This window comes from Mytilus californianus, unplaced genomic scaffold (assembly GCF_021869535.1).
Source record: "Mytilus californianus isolate M0D057914Y unplaced genomic scaffold, xbMytCali1.0.p SCAF_3, whole genome shotgun sequence".
Taxonomy (NCBI): Eukaryota; Metazoa; Mollusca; class Bivalvia; order Mytilida; family Mytilidae; genus Mytilus; species Mytilus californianus.
Genome location: NW_026262679.1, coordinates 48,759,119 through 48,767,909, shown reverse-complemented (window position 1 = coordinate 48,767,909; position 8,791 = coordinate 48,759,119).

Below are 8,791 nucleotides of genomic sequence, written 5' to 3'. Positions count from 1 at the left end.
TAGTTGTTTACTTTAGTTTCAATTATATTTCTTTTTCCAGGTTCATAAGTATAAAAAGTACATATTTATGCAAAATTCATGGAACAAACATAAATAACAGTAAAAAGATGAAGCATCTGTTGAAAGTTTGAGTGACTTACCAAAAACCAAAAAATAAAGTGTTAACTTTGTGTTAATTATTTACGACGGGATAGCTATCAATAGTGTTCTTCTGAAATTCATGTAAAGTCTTAAAAATTGTCTAGAATTTTTGCTATTTGGCTAAAAAAGAATAATGTACATGGCAAAATATTTGGTTTTTTTTTTCATTAAAAAAAATCTGTTTATTTTTCTATATTTTAACTTCTGTCCATCTTTGAAAAATGCATACAGTTACAAAGTAACACACTTTTGAATCATCATCTTGAACTTGATACACTTTGTATTGTTTGATAAGCTTCTTGGCTTTGTATTTGAAGAATTTTCTGATATGTAAAAGTGTCATTTTCATTAAAGAGGTGGGATATATGTCAATGGGACATCAACCAACCAATACAATATAACCAGATAAGAAATCTGAAGTTCAACATGTGTCAACATACTATTTGAATAAATTTAACGGGGACTACCAAACTTGCAAGAGCTGGCATCAACACCCAACAGTGGCGTGGGAGTAGAGAAGAAAAACTAGAGGCTCTAAAGAACCTGTGTCGTTCACCTAGGTCTATGTGCATTATCAACAATGGACTCTTCAACATTGTAGACAAGAATAGAATTCATGACAAAAATTTTTTTTTTGTTGATCTTGTATTGCTTATCATTTTGTCTGTTTATATTCTCTCTAGCATCTTCTTTAGTTTTTGCTCAAAACAGAAAAGAGGGTTAAAAATCCTCATTTAAGGACAATCACTCCTATGAAGAGTGACAGTCTACTAACTATATCAGCAAAATTTCACTTGTTTGTGAATCTTGCCTTGCTGATCATTTTTGTTATTTAAAGTTTCTATTTATCTATTATAATTTTCATCCTTTAAGGCAAAACGCAAAAAAAATGGTAAAAATTGTCATTAAAGGGCAATTACTCCAATAAGAAGTTGTCGGAAAATTTCCTCCATTTGTCTGAAATGTAGGTCTTCGTTGTCGGCTGTCTTGTCTTGCTGATCATTGTTTATTTAAAGTTTCTATCTATCTGTTATAATTTTTAAGATATAAGGCAAAACCGCAAAAAAATTGGTAAAAATCGTCATCAAAGGGCAATAACTCTAATTAGAAGTCGAATGACGATTTCGATCATGCATACTTATTTGTAGATCTTGTCATGCTGATCACTTTTGCAACTTAAAGTTTCTCTCTATCTATAATAGTTTTCAACATAAAAGGCAAAAATGATAAAAATTGGTAAAATTTGTCATTTAAGGATATTTGCTCCTCTTGTTTTTGAATTTTTGCCAGATATTCGGAATCCTCTAGTTTTATCCATGTAGTGCCATTAAAATTTTTTGCCCACTAAACCCTACTTTTTTTCCCATAATTTGATTACATATAGTTTAAAATGCCATCTTTGAAAATCTTATAAAATCCTTGTTATTTTTTCATAGTTTTTGATTGAAAAAAGGTACCAATGTTGAATGTATGAAAAATCTAGAGAGAATCATTTCCCGCCAAATTTTCAATGGCTTATATCTCGAAAACAAGCACATGGACCCTTCATTTTTTTCTGCTTTTTTAGTTCCTTTATTTATATACTATCATTTTATAACAGTCTTTTAAAAAGCTTGATATTTTGAAACAGAGTAGGGAACATCCTTAAGGGCAATAACTCCTATAAGAAGTCACCTGACAGTTTTGAGATCCATGAACAATTGGTAAAGCTCAACAATCTGAACATTTTTGCCCAGTCAGATTTTCTCTATTCATAATGATTTTCAAAATAATAGACAAAACTTGCATTTTACCCCTATGCTCTATTTTTAGCCATCCTTGGTTGGCGACAGGGTCATCAAACACATTTTTTTAACTAGATACCCCAATGATGATTGTGGCCAAGTTTGGTTAAATTTGGTCCAGTAGTTTCAGAGAGATTTTTGTAAAAGTTCACAGACGACGACGTTTGGGCCAGGTGAGCTAAAAATAAAGGACCTTCTATGTTCTTGTTGTCTAGAAGTAAGTCAGTATCTTCTTCCATTTTTCCATCAAAATTAGATTAAAGCCATAGCCTTACCCAAAATATTTATTTAGCCACATTAAATAAAAAATCTTTTGTTCATATCTGAATTTGAATGATAAAATCAAACCATCGGCTCCAATGCGCCTGTATTGCTCACCGTTGTGTTGAATGGAAATTTGGCCAAAATATTCTTATTTTTGCTGGTCCAAGTTTCCGTATCAATTATTTTTTTTTTTTTAATAATAAGCAATACCTGTGAGTATAATAGTCCCAGGCAATACTGACAAAAAATGGGTTAAAAGTATGGTTTTAGGGGCGGATCCAGTCATTTTTAAAAGGGGGTTCCAACCATATGTCCCCATCCAAAAGCATTGATCGTCAAAAAAAAGGGGGGGTTCCAACAAATTGATTTTGTATTGCTGATCTTTTTTTCTAATTACAGTTTCTATTTAGTATAGTTTTCAGAAAAAAATTCAGAAGTGGGTAAGAATCATCTTTCAAGGGAAATAACTCCTATAAGGAGTGGACTTGATGCTTTCCGACTTTTGCATATCTGACACATTTTGCAAATCATATTTGGCTATTTTCAGTTTATATCAGTGACCGCTGTGTATAGTAAACCTGGAATTAATAGTAAATAGCAAATACAAGTTATTTCTAGTATATTTATTTTCATATAATACAGAAGAAGGCGAAAATAATTGAAATCAATAGAAAACAACAAAATGACGGATTTTGGAAAAAAGGGGGAGGTCTAAAAAAATGTCCTGTCTCCAAGTACCTATGTAAATTACGTGTATCCTTTAATTGACATTGCAAACAAAATATGCTTGATTTAATTTAATATCATTGTCTCCTGGCTTAACATCTACAATAGTCCACCGGTAGCAATTGATTTGGCAACTTCTATGCATCTGCGTATTCAGTCTTTTCCTAGCAACAACCCTGCACAGAAGTAACGAACACACACGTGCATTGCTAATGATCAAGAAATCACTATTTACTTCAAAACATTACTCCATGTGCACACTGCAACAAAACTGAAGCCTCTTCGGATAAACGGCAATACACATTTTAAAAACTTTTATGGAGCCATCCCGTGTCCTGTTAAGTTTTTCAGACAGACAAAGATTTACAGAGTTTCATGTTATCCTGCACAAAATAACTTCAAATCCTTGCTTTCAGAACATTGCAATCTCGACTAGAAGTCTCCCTCTCTTGGTCTTAATTATCTGAAGTTTAAACAAGTTGCTTTTTAAAAAAAAAAAGACAATACGTGAACCATAGAACTTTTTTATGCTATTTATTAATTCAACTAAATTAAAAATTATATCTCAGTGCTTTCATGGCCATGTGTGTGGAAGATGATATTTTCTTTTTAAATTATTGTAAATCACGACAATATGAGAGTGGTGTTAATTATAAAGTAAGATGAAAATATAAAGGGAATGTGTCCATGGGACACACATGATGCCCCTGCATGCATATCATATAAATTTTTAAAGGGACATAACTGAAGAACGGTAAAAATGTCACTACCCAAATTTGTAGTTGAACTGACTTTTGTGGTAATAGGTATTGTATATAAGTTTCATAATATATGGTTGAGGCAAACTTAAGTAAGAGAATGGAAACTTTTATGTTTGTAAAGGGGCATAACTCTAGAACAGTAAACGTTACACAACCAAAATTCGAACTTGATCTGTGTTTTGTGGTAATAAGCATTGTGTTTTAGTCTCATACCATTTGGTTGAGGAAAACTAAAGTTAGAGAACGGAAATGAAAAAATCAGCAATTTTCATTTGAAAAGGGGCATAACTCTAGAACGGTTAAAGTGACGCCACCAATTTCAAACTTGATCTGTATTTTGTGGTAATAAGCATTGTGTATAACTTTCATAACATTTGTTTGAGGCAAACTTAAGTTAGAGAACGGAAACCAACTCAGTTAAGGGTAAAACGTAATGCCCCCCACCGCTACGTAGGGGGCATAAAAAGAAATGGATTCTCAGACGTATTTTTAAAGAATGACAATGATTCAAAACATGGACACATGTACCTTCTTTCAAAAATTCATTAAATAAATCTAGACATAATTAATGAGGCATTGCGAACTGGTCAGATAGTAGGAGACATTAAATGTGCCTTACCGACCAATTATCAATAAGTGTAACTCTCCCACGAGACGCATTGAGAGATTTCTTGATCGAATTATAAAACCATTATTGAAGAGGCTTAACTTTTACATTCGAGATACAAAAGATTTCATTAATAAAATTGAGTCACACGAGGTCAAAAAAGCATATAAACGCATGCCAACAAGAATACCTTGCGAGGTAGTAGTTGGGAGACTTTTGAAAAGGGACCCATGCTTAAACAATTTTAAGCAAAAAATCCCGAAACACTGATAAAATTCTGAATTATAGGCAACAAAAATTTATTTAGTAGCAAAAACGGTTTAAAGTCTTGAGATTTATTACGTATGTTGGTTGAAGGAACCGCATTTCATAATAATTTTTAATTTTAAAACACAATTTCATAAATTCAGATATATTTATTAAAAAAATGTTGGTCTCAGTATATTATGTATTTTCAATCTTAATTCTTATATTGATAAATAATTGCTTAAACAAATACCCGAACGTAAGATCAAATACACTCTTTCTAACTTTCCAATGTTTACAGAATCCATTGTATGCTTATTCAGTGTAAAAATCTAGAGTTATAAATTGTTTTGTGTATTTGTATTTTTTTTCTTTTGCCTAACATATTTTTTGAAGACTCATGAAAGATTAACGTCATGCAATTGTTAAATCTTTTTCCTTATTTAAAAAAGTATATAATATATTTTTTATTATTAAGAATATGATTATTTCCTTGGAATATTAACAAACTACGAAAGCCTATTAGGGTCACAAAAAAAAAATATATTTATCTCGTAATTACGAGATAAATATCTCGTAATTACGAGAAAACTATCGCGTAATTACGAGATAATTATCGCGTAATTACGAGATAACTATCGCGTAATTACGAGAAAATTATCTCGTAATTACGAGAAAACTAAAATGTAGTTTATGGTTTATATCTCTGAAACTAAAGCATTTAGAGCAAATATGACAGGGTAAAAATTTTCAGACGAATCACACTTCCCGTTGTTGGGATGCTGCCCCTGAATTGGTAATGATTATTTTTCAGTTTTTGGTTATTATCTTGAATATTATAATAGAAAGATATAAACTGAAGGAACAAAAATGTTTAGCCAAGTAAGATCTACAAATAAGTCAAATGACCAAATTGTCAATTGACCCCTTAAGGAGTTATTGCCCTTTAAAGTCATTTCTGCAATTAAGTAAATTTTTTTAATCTTTTACAAAAATCTTTCTCCTCTTAATCTACTTGGCCAAATGAATTTTTATCTCGTAATTACGAGATAGTTGTCTCGTAATTACGCGATAGTTATCTCGTAATTACGCGATAGTTATCTCGTAATTACGCGATAGTTATCTCGTAATTACGCGATAATTATCTCGTAATTACGAGATAATAATCTCGTAATTACGAGATAAAAAACTTCTTATCTCGTAATTACGCGATAGTTTACTCGTAATTACGCGATAAAACTATGATTATCTCGTAATTATGAGATAAAAATCTTATCTCGTAATTACGCGATAATTATCTCGTAATTACGAGATAAAACAATGATTATCTCGTAATTACGCGATAGTTTTCTCGTAATTACGAGATAAAAATATTTTTTTTGTGACCCTAATAGGCTTTCGTAACAAACAGTCTTTATTTTATTTGTTTTATTTTCAGTTTTTTAAACGGACATTTTTGTTTATCTGATTTGTCAAAATGACATGTGCATAAAATTTATTGTTACAAATCAACAAATCCCAAAGCCTACTAGAACTCATTATGTAGAAACCACAACACCATTTATATCTGGCACTGATGTTCGATACCATAGGTCGTTAAATCTTGACCATTTAACTTTCACTTGTTTATCAAACGTTGCAACTGTCAACTTTGCTCAAGTAAACACTTATGATGCATAAATATAGCTTTAACATACATGTTTGAAAGTGATCTATAGATACATTTAGTTTATTATCATATATCAGATAAGAGAATAAGCGATTTGTGACAATTTCTTTATTGCGACGTTTTTTAAAATATCGCAGATACACCCGTATGGAGGTGCTCTTAATTGCAGGAGGCTAATACAGATAAGATGAATAAGTGTTCCGAATGAAGAATAATTTAGCTTCCGAATATTCCTCCATAGACTATATTTCTAACTAATAAATATGCGTGAACCCTCAGGGGTTCACGCAACCAACCATTCATCATGTGACCTTTCCTTTACATTATACACGGACCATTTATCTCTTCAAATTGATCGGCTTTTGATAATAGGGACTGTTTTATGCATGCTTATTGTTTGCAATATGGTTCTCAACGTAACTTGATGCATGTACATATATTTATGATGGTCTGGATGTGGGGTTCTTCATTTCTGCATTCTTTTAATTTTTAGACTATTTTTCTCTATTCTTGATATTTTTTTTGCCCATTATTCTCTATTCTTTATATTTTAGCACCCCATTATTCTCTATTCTTTATTTTTTGAGTCCATTTTTCTCGATTCTTTATTTTTTCGCCCATTATTCCCTTTTTTGTAAACAACCACCCAGACCCTCATATATTTATTTGTTTTACTTTATGATATATCAGTATTGATATCTGTGACAAAAAACTCTCTGTCTTAAATTGTTCTCCTCTTCAGGCAACCTGATTACGAAGTGCTTCTGTGACTGAAAATATTTATGGACTAAGATTAATTCCGCAATGAATTTAATTCACACTAATAAGGCGAATTTCAAAAAGTTCTAAAATCTTAATAAAGTTCTTTCTTATCTTTTTACTTGTACGTTGCATTATATAGTACTCATAAATGCCCAATTGTTCTCACACATTATATGGCCAATTGAAGATTATTTTAAAAAGGAATAGGACGATTATTATTTTAAACCAAAACCATTTGAATGATTTTTTTTGTATTGGCCAATGATGTCATTGAATGCAAAATTTGACAAAAATAGGAAATTTGTAATATTCCATCAAAATTGCATCATCAACAACAATGCATTGTACGGAACTCGGACATTTTAGCTCACCTGGCCTTTTCGGCTTTTGCCATCACTTGGCGTCCGTCATCGTCGTACGTCGTCTGTAGCTCCGGACTGAGTTGCTCAAAACGTTGGATAAAGTTATCTACTGGATAGCCTATCCAATGGATAAACAGCCAGTAACTGCGAGTACTCTCAGCTCTGTACTTAAGTGTCCTTTTTGTTGTTAGGGATGAGGGATGGATAAATACCCTGCCACGTCGTGTCTGTGTTTCTGTTTGATTGTTCTGCTTTGTATCGGTCTGATGAGTTTAGCCTTTTTCAACTGATTTTTATAGTTTGTTTTTAAGTTGTGCTGTTTTACCACTGTCCCAGGTTAGAGGAGGGTTGAGCGCTCACAAACATGTTTAGCCCCGCCACATCCTTTATGTGCCTGTCCCAAGCCAGGAGCCTGTAGTTCAGTGGTTGTCGTTGGTTCATGTCGGTCATATTTGTTCGTAAATTGTTTTGTTATAAATTTGGCCGTTAGTTTTCTCAATTGAATTGTTTCATATTTTTCATGTTGGAGCCTTTCAGTATAGCTGACTATACGATATGGTGTTTTCTCATTGTTGAAGGTCGTACGGTTGCCTATATATATATAATTGCTTACATCCACTTCATTTTGGTGGATAGTTGTCTCATTGGCAATCATACGTCATCTACTTATTTTTATATCCATCGGAAAGCTACCCAGCGGTTATTTTTTTGTTGCTCAGCCACTGGATATCTTATTAAATATCTCATTCATTTAGAAGAGGAAGTTCACAAGACAAAACTATCATCAAATACTAGAGAATTACCAATATATTAAAGAGACAGCGCTTTTATTGCAGTTATTCAAAAGCTGCTAAGTTCGGACACAGGCACTTGTCTCAGATTTTTTTCCCTATATACCTTAATATTATATTAAGGTATATAGGGAAAAAAAAATCTGAGACAAGTGCCTGTGAGTTCGGACTATCGAACTATGATTTGAAAAATTAACAATTTACAGCATGTGTCTTCTTATCTTTTTGTAATTGACAAGGATTTAATTTGTACCATATTAGTACTATTTTCGTTATTTTCAAATGAAAGAGAAGACAATTATGCGTAGTTAATGTTTAAAACTTGAATATTATTGAAAATAAGTTGGGGAGTATTGAATAAAAGTGATATACTTGCGGAATAAAAGTAAATTGATTTTATCATATGTAATTTCTCTCGAAAACAAGGTCTGCTTTCGAAAAGTGGAACGATTCAATCAAAAAAACACAATCTCAACCGGACACCATACCTACTGTGAAGCTAGTTAGCGTTTACTACTTGTGTAAACATCTTTATGGAGCAATCTACCAACCAAATTTTATTCAATTTTAACAAACGAAGAATTTTTTCTTAATTAAGGTTTTGTAAACGCAGGATAATACTGGGAGACAAAAACGCAACTTAAATAGTGTCTCGGGAAAACCCTCCTTTTTTGACGA